The following is an 11,984-nucleotide window of genomic DNA, read 5'->3' on the forward strand; positions in this document are numbered from 1 at the left end:
AAGTCCAGATAAAAGAATAGCATAGCTGGCGCCAACATACCTTGCATCGATTTTTTTGGGGTGGCCCCACAGCAGAAGGTCAAAGGGAGAAACTCTCCCATCTACTTTCCTACTCCTCATGACTGCAAGGTATGCTAGTGTTGAAGGGGGGCACCCTCATTGTTCAATTTAGTGGGTCCTTACTAGACCTGTTAAAACGAATGCCAGAAGAATGATTTCCGGAGTGCCAATCTTCCTGGAATTGAAGATAAGCCCTGAGTCATCATACTTGAAATCCTGCTGAGGTGGTTTAGACATGCGTTGCCAATGTCAAGAAACTGTACTTACTACTAGATAAGCCACATGGACATTCCTTGGCAACAATAAAAAGAACAGCACAATACATTGACAAAAATGCTGCTGTCATAGAAACAAGGTATACCAGTAAGGGACATAATAGTAGACAAATGGAGGTGAAAAGACTGTTACCTTGTGTCAGAAGACACAAGAACATCTAATAAATAATAAATAGTAAAGAATTATGGAATTGGGGTTATTGCAAGAAACAATGGTAGGTCCTGGAATCAGATGGAGAGAAGTTGAGAACCCTTGATTAAAGGTAATAATAATTCATGTATATAAGTGTGTCGATCATACAGAAAGAAATCCTAGCCTGGTTGAAGTCAATGGAGATTTTGCCATTGACTTGAGGGGGCTAGATTTCATCCAGTATTTTTAAAATGATAGTGTCTATTTAAATTATTTGTTCAGAATAAAATGTATTATATACTTCACCTCTGAAAAAAGTCTGAGTAGCACCACTGACCTTACCCCAACAGAGGAACTGAATTCTAACGTGGAGGACTTCAGGATGAAGGAATAACGAGTTCCATCAAATATATTAGCATGATCTGCATTCACAATCTCTTTTATAAGAGTTAACTATAACTTTGTTGCTCTACACATACTCCTGTAATCCTTAAAGTGAATGGGGCTGTGGTGAGGCTTTTTAATCCATCTACATAAATCTTTTGCAGGTTCAGGGTCATAGGCACTATGGCTGAGATTTTAGGGAATTTAGCTGAATTTAGCTAATGGACAGTGGGCTTCTAGATCCCTTGGGCAGCTTTTTATATCTCAGTCTCCATGACTGCCTTCACTTTACTGTTCTCATATATTCTGCTCTATTGTAGTCTGTGATGCACAAGTACCAATAGAGTCTTAAATACTGTTTTTATGCCATTTGATCATAAATGTTTTACAGTTTGTTCTCATAGATCAACTTTTCATTTAGAATTCATGTAGGGATTTCCTTTGTAGTTTTTAATTTTGAAAATCTCCTACAGAAGCTAGTAGAAATGATGCATAATTAAAGAATTCTTTGAAAATGTCTATATTCAGCTCCTAAGTATCTTTTGGATTTGCCCTCCCATAATATTTTCTACTCATTGTCATTCTGTATTCCCTCACCTCCTTCTCTTTTCCTACTCTTATTTGTCTTTCATCACTTGCCCTCATCTATCATTTTTCCTTATTTCTAAATCACAGTCTTGTATCCCTTATCTTGAACACAGTGGATATGTCTAGACTGCATCCCTCTGTTGGCAGAAGGATGCAGCTTAGGAAGGTCGACACTGCAAATGATTTAAATATCCCGTGCTTAATTTTCATAAAAATGAGACTCATGTATGCCTCCTGCAAGGAGGTTTACAGGATCTGTCGAAAAAGGCTTTCTTTCTTGACAGATCCCCCTCTAGACTGCCACTTTTTGCTGAAAAAGTGCTGAGTTGGCAAAAATGGTGGCCATTTTTATGCAAATTAAGCATGGGATATTTAAATCCCCGCTTCATTTGCAATGTCAACCTGCCTAATCTGCATCCCTCTGCCAACAGAGGGATGCAGTCTAGACATACCCAGTATGTATCTTTACTGCTCTGAATATACAGACTGGAATTTACTGAGCTACTTAAAAATTGTTCTCAACCTGCCATCTGTACAGTAGAGTCATGCTTCTGACTCTAAAAGTTGTCTGGGCAGCCATCCTGCTATTAAATAAAAATAAAATGTTTCACATTAACTTTTGCTTACTGCAAATAATTATGTAAATATTCAAATAGTTTATGCAAAAACATCTAGCTAACTATAAAGTTGTGAGGCAAGGGATGAAATAGCTACTAGGATTACCATGTTGTGGAACACATCTAATGATATATATTTGGAGTTAAAATTTAATTGAAAAAAACCCTCTTCTAAAATACATCTTAAATATATCCTAATTTTGCCTATGTACATCATAAACAAACATTCCCATTGTTGGTTTCAGTTAGAATTCATGCAAGAATTTCTTTGTGGTTTTTAATTTTGAAAAACTCCTACAGAAGACAATAATAATTATACATAACTAAACTATATATTATTATGGACTAGAATCTTCTCCCTTTACACTGAGTCATACCCTACTCTCTAAATAAGTCCACTGAATTCAATGAGACTACTCACGGAGTAAGATACTACACAACATATAGTGCTAGAATGTTGCCATATGTAAATAATCACTTGATTTCTAGAACTATGTTGTGCATCTTTCACTCATGCAGGTGTGCGCTTACATAAATAGTCCCTTTGAAGCCACTAGGACTGTGATGAATGGGTTATTTTCTTTATTTGTGAGTTTGTGAGCTCCTCTGTGCTGAACCCATGTACCCCCACCCCCATACATTGTAACTTTTAATCTGAATCCCAGGGAAGCAATTCTCTTTTGTTTAATCTGCCTTTTTCAGTTGCTCTGTAACACCTAACAACCAAATACGTCTTCTTTTTTTGTTAATAAAATCACCTTTTTAAGACAATGACCTGATTCCTGTGTCCTAGAAGGCAACAGGTTCTGTGTGCATGTGCCTGAAACTGAAAGGCCAGCTCTTAAGACATTACAGTTTGTTTTCAAGCTCTCTCCAGAGGCAGGGTTAAAGATCTTGAGGGGTACCCCACATAAAGAAATTCTGAAGTGTGTGCTTCTAGGTTTTCAAAAGTGTTTTTGTATTTTAAAGTCTCTTGCAAGCCTTCTACACTCAAATTGCCAGAGTGGGGAACAGCCTTGACAGGAGCTACTTAAGTAAGTTAGTGCTTTACAATGCAAGGTAAGCATGTTCTAACCTTCTTTAATCAAGAACAGTATCTACCAAAATTATTTGTTCACAATGTGAATACACACACAAGGAATAATGGTGTTAAGGAACAAGTCCATAGACTTCCCCCTGAATGGAGGTGGAAGCAGCTCAGTATCTGGCAGGATCTAGTTCTTAGAGAAAAATAAAATTATTCTTGTGGATGGAAAGAAAGGATAAAAACTTCTGCATGTTTCATGCCAAGGTCAAGATCAGAGTTAAGTGCCAATATTACATTGTAACAAATGTACAAAGACTGCTGTTGGCCCAAATTCCACACAGCTGCTTTCCAAGTGGAATGAGATCACAGATGGGTTACTGAAGCATGCATAATGTATTTGAAAATGCTAATGATTATGTCTAATATGCCAAAGTGAGAATCTACAGACTAAGCATTGTGTTTGTTAAAAAATAAAACATTCAACAGAACTAGGATATTGTGCTTCCGGCAAAACTATTTAGCTGGGACATGTCTCAGATTCTACGAATTTGAGGCTGGAATCCTTAATCTGGTTTCACAATTCAGTAGTGCTTAAGATCAGTTTTGCTTTGTTACAAAGTGTTAAGAGGATCACAAGAGTTGCCTGAAAAAGGTTTCAAAACATAGTATTTTTCCCTTTTTTTTCTAACTGCAGAATCTGGTGAGCATTCACTATAGAGTTCTTTCCTCAAAAGATGTTGACATATATAAGTTCAATAACAGGATGGATTCATTTTTGTTTAAAAGGTGGAGTGGATCTGACTGGCTTCTTGCCAATACATAGAAGTTTATTTTAAGCCAGAAGGAATGGGTTAGTGGTCTAAACATAGGATTGAAATATCTAGACTTTCTGGAGCCATAGATTTGGATTATCTCAAAGATGACAAGCCTTCATCCTTCTTAAGCACTGTAAGTAAATTAAGTACCATACAATTTATGGGTGAGGATCTTTTGGACAAGTCTAAAATTAGGTTTCATGTGGACAAGATCATATGACACTTTTCATGTAAATAGGGAGGTCTCCATCACCTGGGCTGTGTCTACACTGGGCCACTTATTTCGGAAAATCAGCCGCTTTTCCGGAATAAGCTGCGAGCTGTCTACACTGGCCCTTGAATTTCCGGAAAAGCAACGACGCTGTACTGTACAAAATCAGACGATATTCCAGAAAAGCTATGCTGCTCCCGCTCAGGCACAAGTCCTTATTCCGGAACACTGTTCCGGAAAAGGGCCAGTGTAGACAGCCCAGTAGTCTTTTCCGGAAAAAAGCCCCGATCGCGAAAATGACCATCGGGGCTCTTTTCCTGAAAAGCGCGTCTATGTTGGCCACAGATGCTTTTCCAGAAAAAGGACTTTTCCGGAAAAGCAGCCTGCCAATGTAGACGCTCTTTTTCTGGAAATACTTATAATGAAAACTATTCTGTTTTAAGCATTTCCGGAAATTCATGCCAGTGTAGACACAGCCCCAGTTGTTTTACAGTATGCTATAGGCCCATGGTGTCCAACCAGTTCTGAAGCAGTAGCCACTATAATGGCTACTGCTATAGCAAACTAGACACACTCAATCAGCCAAATAGCCACATGTGATTAGTTGGTAGCATGTTAGACACCATGGCTATAGGCCATTTGGTGGCTACCCTCCATTGTAGAGGTGCTGGTATATGCATACAATGTGATTTTGAGTATTTTGGGGTCCTTTGGATGGAAAGAATGACCTAAATAATAATAATAAGCTCCAATAAATAACTTTTCACCTAGAGATCTCAACGTTTTCCAAAAAGAAAGATAAATATGATTCTCAGTTTTACAGATGGGAAAACTGAAGCACAAAGAAGTGAAATGACTTGCCCAAAGTCATATAATGAGTCAGTGGTATTTTACATGAGTTGTCATGAGCATGCTTCTTCTTTTTTTTTTTTTTCTACTTCTTATTTTAGTTATGACTATATTTATAAAATTCAATGTGCCATATCTTCAGCTGGTATAAGTCATAGCTCCATTGGTTATAGTGGAGTTACAATGGTTTATGCTATAGGTCTGGCTGTGTGATTAAACAGCACTTATATTCAATTGCTTCCTATTCTCTACTAAAATCTGATGGAGCATGCTGAAAATGTGAATCTGAGACCCAGATAGAAACTGAATCACGCAGTAGCTCTATCTTAGGCTATGTCTAGACTATGGGGAAGATTCAAAAGAGGAGATACAAATTCCGCATATCTTCTTCTGATCTAACTTTCGAAAGCAGAGCTTTCGAAAGTGAAAGTAATTGACACACGTTTTTTTCAGCAACTCCCCCTTTTTTGAAAAGCCGCTTTTCCTCAAAAAATGAGGTTTACGCAGATTTTCGGAAAAGGGGGGGTTGCCAAAAAAACTGTCTAGATTACTTTGAAAGTGAGATCGGAAGAGATAAGAAAATTCCCGAGGAATTTGCATATCCTCTTTTGAATCATCTCCGTAGTCTAGACGAGTCCTTACTCTCAGTTTTAAAAGGCATAAAGAATGAATGTTGCTTAGTTGGTTTTTGTAGTCAAATAGAGTCCAGACAACACAATGACCAAGCAAATGAGAAGTTAGGGGAGGAAAGTCGGTGGTGGGCTATGTTGTGGAGTTGGTACTCCCATCCTTCCCTAAAGGCGGGCCATATATTTTAAGGCTCTATGGTTGGGCCCAGACTGGATTGTCACGCCACAGTCCCAGCTACCAAGACAACATGTCTGGGTAGTCGGAGTCCCTTGTCTTGCAGGGCAGGGTATCTAGTGGCCAAAGATGATAACTCCCTTCTTCCATCTAGGGTGGTGTGGCCTAGGGACCTGAGTTAATAACATCTTTCTCTTGCTGGGCAGTGTGGCCTAGTGGCAAGAATCAATAATATTGCCTCTCACTTGCAGGACAGGAAGCAATGGATGGCTGGTTGGATTGTACACAAAAAGATGGAACACAGAAGGACCTTAGTGCTCTTTTAGACAGACAAAGGTGGCAGATGCTCGTACAATGACCCAACCCCAACTGATGGGATATAAAAAAAGCTAGTGTGATGATAGCTTAGGTTCAATCTATATTTTTAAATATATCTGGGTTTTCATTTTATTTTAGCCAAAGTGTGAACGCTTTGCAGCATTAGGAACAGTATGTATATGGAATACATGTACTAAGTATAGTGATAGTATAACACACTTTGATTAATTTAAAGTAAGTGTGTGAAAGAAAGAGATAAAGCATGTGTGTGTGTGGACAGTTCTTGTGGGGTGGTCCATAAATCTCCTTTGCCCCTGTGTTTTTTAAATTAACCTTCTAGAACAAAGTTATTCCAAAAATCAAAATAGTTGCTTTTTAAGAGTATTTTTCTGAAGCAAATACATGAATTAGTACTATCACAAGAGGGAGTGATTTTGTAGGGAAAAGGAAAATCATCCAAATCTTTCCTTTAAGTTGGTGACAGATTCTAACTAATGCTCACCTGCAAATCCCCTCTGACATAGCACTATTTGACAGTTAACTACACAAAGCCAATAGAAAAGTCCCTAGATTTTGTTTTACTTTTGTTACTACTTGCTTCCTACATACATCAGTCACTGAGTTTCACTATCAATAAATAATACAGGCTTGACATTGTGTAGTTTTGTTTTCTGCATCTGTGCCCGTGTGATTTAAACTTGTGCAAGATCCCTCACCAAAGGCTCTTAAGTAAAGTAAGTTGCGATGGGATAAGAAGGAAGGTCGTTACATGGACTGATAACTGGTTAAAAGACAGGAAACAAAGGGTAGGAATAAATGGTAAGTTTTCAGAATGGAGAGAGGTAACTAGTGGTGTCCCCCGGGGGTCTGTCCTGGGACCAATCCTATTCAACTTATTTATAAATGATCTGGAGAAAGGGGTAAACAGTGAGGTGGCAAAATTTGCAGATGATACCAAACTGCTCAAGGCAGTTAAGACCAAAGCAGACTGTGAAGAGCTTCAAAAAGATCTCGCCAAACTAAGTGATAGGCGACGAAATGGCAAATAAAATATAATGTTGATAAATGTAAAGTAATGCACATTGGAAAAAATAATCCCAACTATCCATAAAATATGATGGGAACTAATTTAGCTACAACTACTCAAGAAAGAGATCTTGGAGTCATTGTGGATAGTTTTCTGAAAACATCCACTCAGTGTGCAGTGCCAGTCAAAAACAAAACAAAACAGAATGTTAGGAATCATTTAAAAAGGGCTAGAAGATAAAGCAGAGAATATCTTAATATCTTATTGCCTCTATATAAAACCATGGTATGCCAACATCTTGAATACTACATACAGATGTGGTCGCCTGATCTCAAAAAAGATGTATTGGCATTGGAAAAGGTTCAGAGAAGGGCAACAAAAATTATTAAGGGTTTGGAACAGGTCCCATATGAAAAGAGATTTAAAAGACTTGGACTTTTCAACTTTGAAAAGAGGAGACTTAAGGCATAATATGATAGAGGTCTATAAAATAATGACAGGTGGAAAAAGTGAATAAGTTATTTACTTGTTCCCATAATATAAGAACTAGGGGTCACCAAATAAAATTAATAGATATTCTCTCACATGCATAGTTGACAACCACTTGTACCATATTCACTCCAGACTTTTCATATCAGGAGCTGTTCTTCACTCAGTGTTTCTATATACTCAGGAGAATGGAGTCAAAATCCATTTTAGGATTTCAGATTGCTACCAGAAGACAAATAATGGGTAAATCACTTACTTCAGGAATGTATTTATGAAGATTAATCTGTGTCTAGCTGAATCTGTCCAAGAGAATGTTAATTTTATTCCATGTGTCTGACAGAGCCCTACCATATAAACTGCCCCAGGGCTAAAAGCACCAGGTTTCCAGGGTCCCCCAATAGCAGCAGTGAAACTGACAAAAATCATGTCAATTTTAGTCAGAAGCTGCTGGGGTCCCAACAAGCATATTTCTTTTCAGTAGCATCGTGACTGGGAGTTTGCAAAATATTTTTTTTTACATTTTCAGTACATGGGAAATTTGAAAAAATATTGTTTTATTCCAAATTGAACTGAAACCCAATTATAATAATTTCCTACAAACTGGAAATTCCAACTTTTTGCCAGCATTACTTATATCACCCCATCATTGTACTATGGAGCCACACTTATGACCATCCATAAAATATTAAAAATAAAAACAATAATCTCTCTTCCTTCACATCCCATAGAACAGAGGCTCTGTGGTCTGCAGCCCGCTAGTGGTTCATGAAAGGCTGGCCATGGGCTTGGGGATCCCCTCACCACAGCGGGGAGCACATGCAGGCATTCCAATCCCAGCTCCTCATGAGGTTGGAGCACCACCACCAGCTTCCTGCTTGGAGGTGGGAAGGGGAGGAAGAGCCTCGCAGCCTTGTTCCAGCCTTCAGTGGAAGGAAATGGCTTTGCACACTGTTGCTCTCCCTTCCCCCAGCTGGGGGGAATGGTAGTGCAGGAAACCGCTTGCCTGGAGGCTTTTCCCTGCTGCTCTCATTGGGTGGGGACCAGTGCCTGAGAGCAACAGGAGGCACAGTAAGTGCCCTCTAACTTCTTGCTGCTGAAACCCCGCATCCTCATCCCACTCCTGCATCCTCCCTCCTGCCCAGACCTTGTACCCCCACCTGCACCCTTCCTCCTGCCCATATCCCCCACCCGCAGCTTGCTTCTGAGCCCAGCCTTCCAGCCAGACCCTGCATTCCCACCTTATTCCTGCACCCAACCTCCTGGCTAGTTCCCCACCTCCAGCCCACTCTTGCACCCATTTTGTCACCATGGGTTGTTGGCTAATGATCTGCAGAAAGGTCTGCATTAAGCAGAGTGAACCACATGTCCAAAAGATTGAGAACTACTGCCATAGAAGAAACAGCTTGATTAGTTTATAGGGATTTTGTTGGTGGTGCTATTGCCATATGAAAAAGGACAGTTATTTACCACCCAGTAACTATATCTTTGAGATCTGCTGTCCATGTGTATTCCAGTTCTGGTATGCCTCTTCCCCTTGCACATTAATTTGGAATTGTTTTAAATAGCAGTGGCTGTTAGGATCATACCTGGATTTACATGCTCTCCAGCACCCGGTAACCAAGAGTATAAAGACCAGTTATCTCGCTAAAACAGACTCCAGCTAAAAAAGATCATTGTATGGAAGGATGGAGGGTCATAAAATTCATGTGTAGAAAGACATGGAGAAATTGGAGAGGGTCCAGAGAAGAGCAACAAGAATGAGTAAAGGTCTAGAGAATATGACCTATGAAGGAAGGCTGAAAAAATTGGGTTTAGAAAAGAGAAGATCAAGGGGGGACATGATAACAGTTTTCAGGTATCTAAAAGGATGTCATAAGGAGGAGGGAGAAAACTTGTTCTTCTTGGCCTCTGAGGATAGAACAAGAAGCAATGGGCTTAAACTGCAGCAAGGGAGGTTTAGGTTGGCCATTAGGAAAAAGTTCCTAACTGTCAGAGTAGTCAAACACTGGAATAAATTGCCCAGGGAGGTTGTGGAATTTCCATTGCTAGAGATATTTAAGAGTAGGTTAGATAAATGTCTATCAGGGATGGTCTAGACAGTATTTGGTCCTTCCATGAGGGCAGGGGACTGGACTCAATGACCTCTTGAGCTCCCTTCCAGTCCTAGTATTCTATGATTCTATGACTCTATGTTAACATCACATCTTGAAGACCCACAGTTATGTTAGGGTAAATATCCATTCCGTCGCGTGATTATCAAAATCTATTCTACTTCTTGTGATTCACGTGCACTAATGCCAATTTTTCAAGGTGGGTAGGCAGAGTCCAATGAATCAAAAATTGCAAGTCAGCCCTGCAAAGCAGGCATAATTTCTGGCTCTCTCTAGCCAGGAGTAGAGATGTGCAAAAATGTGAACTGACCCAAAAATCTCTAGGATTGGAATAACTTTTAGTGAAACTCTAAAGCTTCTTGAAATTTCATTAAAATTGCCCCGATCTGTGTACAGGGCCCAGGTGTCCAAGAGATGAGGAATGTGTCTGATAAGAGCCTTTGCTGGATTCCTTTCTGGAGCTCAACATGTGGCACTTTTTGTTTTGTTCTGGACCATGGCAAACAAGTCTATCCCTGGGTATTCCCATATGGGAGAGATGTCATGTAGAATTGAGTCTTTTACTGTCCCCTCATAATTGTCTGAGTATTGTCTGCTGAGTTGATGTACCAGGGTGTTTTACAATCCTAATAGATATAGGGCCACATTATATCACTTTGATAAGTGGAACCTTCTTTTAGACATTTTGTATGGCCCAAAGCATCTTAGAGTATCACTGAAGTTTAAGATATGGACAGCTCTGGAGCCAACAGCCTTTTTGTGAAGGCTAGTAATGTTGACACTGGCTGCTTGTGTACTACAAGGTCACCTGATACTATGAATCTCTTGGTTACCAAAGGTTACCAAAACAGTCAGCGTTAAGTGTTTTGGTGCTGGTGCGTTGATCTGAGTAGTGAGCCAAAAAGCCTCTTCACCTATCACCATGGTCATCTGGAGACTCTTTGAACCTGGCACTGCCTCCTACTCTGGATTTACTCAGTATTGCAGTGGGAGATCTGTTCTCCTGAGAATCATGTTCCTTCTTTTCTCTTCATAGGAAAGGGTGGACAAAGGGAGGGAAGCTCCCATTGACTCTGGCATTGAGGAGTTAGAGGAGTGAGGTGTTCTTGCCTCCAAAACGAGCTCTGGAGCACAGGGTGGCTCTTCGGCTCACCAGAACAAACACTAAGACAGTCTGGTCAGGATAGGCAGTCTTTTCTTTGGAAACCAAAGAGCTCTATGTAGATCTCTCTAAGGGCATGTCTACACTAGCCCCCTCGTTCAAACTAGGGAGGCTAATGAGGGCGACCGAAATTGCAAATGAAGCGTGGGATTTAAATATCCCACGCTTCATTAGCATGTTCCTAGGCGGTCGCCATTTTGGAAATTGACTAGCCCGGAAGAACTGCTCGCATCTACATGTGGCAGAGAAGGGCAATTCCAAAATAAACCCCTTCTTTGGAATGAGGTTTAACTGGTAATTCAAAGTAAGGGGTTTATTTCGGAATCATCCTTCTCTGCCGTGTGTAAACGTGGGCAGTTCTTCTGGGCTAGTCAATTTCCAAAATGGCGACTGCACGAGAACATGCTAATGAAGCGTGGGATATTTAAATCCTGTGCTTCATTTGCAATTTCGGTTGCCCTCATTAGCCTCCCTAGTTCGAACTAGGAGGCTAGTGTAGACATACCCTAAAAGGAAGAGCTTTGGATGGAATTCCCTCACTTTTGGGAGCCTTTATAAGGAACAGCATGTAGAGCATTTGTGCAGTACATGTGTTTCAACAAGGCAGAAGATAAAGAGTGTCTATCACTGATGAGAATAACTACCCTAGTGGAAAGACAGGATGTGAATTGTGGAAATTTCGAATCCACCACATCCCAAGGTATCCAGGGCATTTTCTGGACCTGAAGACTTCATTCTATTTTTTAATCTCTACCAGGCTTAAAAAGTAGCAATGTAATTGTACTGACCTAGAGAATGTTCTATACCTAGAACACTAATTACTAACAAATAAACAAGGAAAGAATCACACTGCGAGCAGACACACAGACACTGCATGAATTTGTGAGAATTCTGTCTCACAAGCACAAACAGTAAAAAGAAACTGAAGGGCAGTTGTGGCTGCATATGCCCTCATCTATAGGGACCAGAGGGCATGGAAGGTGTATGTGCAGCCCAAAAAGACATTGCTATCTGCCCGCATGTAGTGCATGCACATCAGAAGCAAAATATAAGCAGAATCGTTCAAAAAAGAATGGGTGTGTCAAACATCTGTATATGTGCACAATTGAAAAAA

The sequence above is a fragment of the Pelodiscus sinensis genome, chromosome 6 (assembly GCF_049634645.1).
Source record: "Pelodiscus sinensis isolate JC-2024 chromosome 6, ASM4963464v1, whole genome shotgun sequence".
NCBI classification, from domain to species: domain Eukaryota; kingdom Metazoa; phylum Chordata; order Testudines; family Trionychidae; genus Pelodiscus; species Pelodiscus sinensis.